General features: G+C 50.9%; 1 long non-coding RNA gene across 1 annotated transcript; it reads right to left on the bottom strand.

The window, feature by feature from the left end:
- Positions 1–5: 5 nt before the first annotated feature.
- On the bottom strand, positions 6–808 carry LOC111659121 (uncharacterized). Its single transcript, XR_002761055.2, has 5 exons — positions 794–808; positions 636–711; positions 376–489; positions 242–280; positions 6–126 (listed from the first exon to the last, which is right to left on the bottom strand). It is a non-coding gene; the product is annotated as an uncharacterized LOC111659121 (long non-coding RNA).

Here is an 808-nt window from a genome sequence, read left to right as displayed (position 1 = left end):
GTGTACCAGTTGTCTGAGGAAGGCTCTCTCAGCTATGCAGCGCAGCACGGTTTCAGAGTCATGGAGGACGGACACCATCTCCAGGATGTCTGCATCTCTGGCCCGAACCTCCACTGCCAGAGCCCCCTGATGAAAAACACACACACACGTATGAATGTCAGGTGTTATTATTATCATAATTGATTATCAATTATCCTCTTCTTCTATGCATGAGTCATATGTTGCATCTCACTGTTCTGACCTGTCCAACAGCGTACATGCAGTCTTCAGGCTCCAGGATCTACCGATGGAAAAACAAGATGAGACAGTTTGACTCCGTGTCCCTCAGAGAGACTTGGACTTCACACAGAGGACTTGATATGAGCAGAACTGTACCTGGCTGATCCGGTTCTCCCAGCCCATTCTCCTGAGGCCGGCAGCAGCCAGGATGATGGCGGCGAAGTCCGCCTTCTCATCCAGCTTCTTCAGACGAGTGTTCAGGTTCCCACGCTGCAGAACACAGTTAAGGACAGAAACAAATATCCTCTCTGGCTCGACGACCTCCTCCACCCCCCACCCCCCTCACGAGGAACAAAATAACACCCGTCTTATTGTCAGATATTATCATGTTCACAGAGTCGCTGCTGAAAGGATACAATATCCTTGAACTCCAGGTGTGGGAATCTCTTCTTCAGCTGAGCAGCGCGGCGCAGCGAGCTGGTGCCGATCACGCTGCACAAAACACACAGTGTGAAGTCAGGTGTGATGTGACTGAAGACAAACACAACCAGTCAGATGATCCACTGCACCGTACCTGTTCTCCGGCAGA

This window comes from Seriola lalandi, unplaced genomic scaffold (assembly GCF_002814215.2).
Source record: "Seriola lalandi dorsalis isolate HSWRI2012SDOR001 ecotype SW California unplaced genomic scaffold, Sedor1 jcf7180001981734, whole genome shotgun sequence".
Taxonomy (NCBI): Eukaryota; Metazoa; Chordata; class Actinopteri; order Carangiformes; family Carangidae; genus Seriola; species Seriola lalandi.
This window is presented reverse-complemented; position numbering and strand designations above follow the sequence as displayed.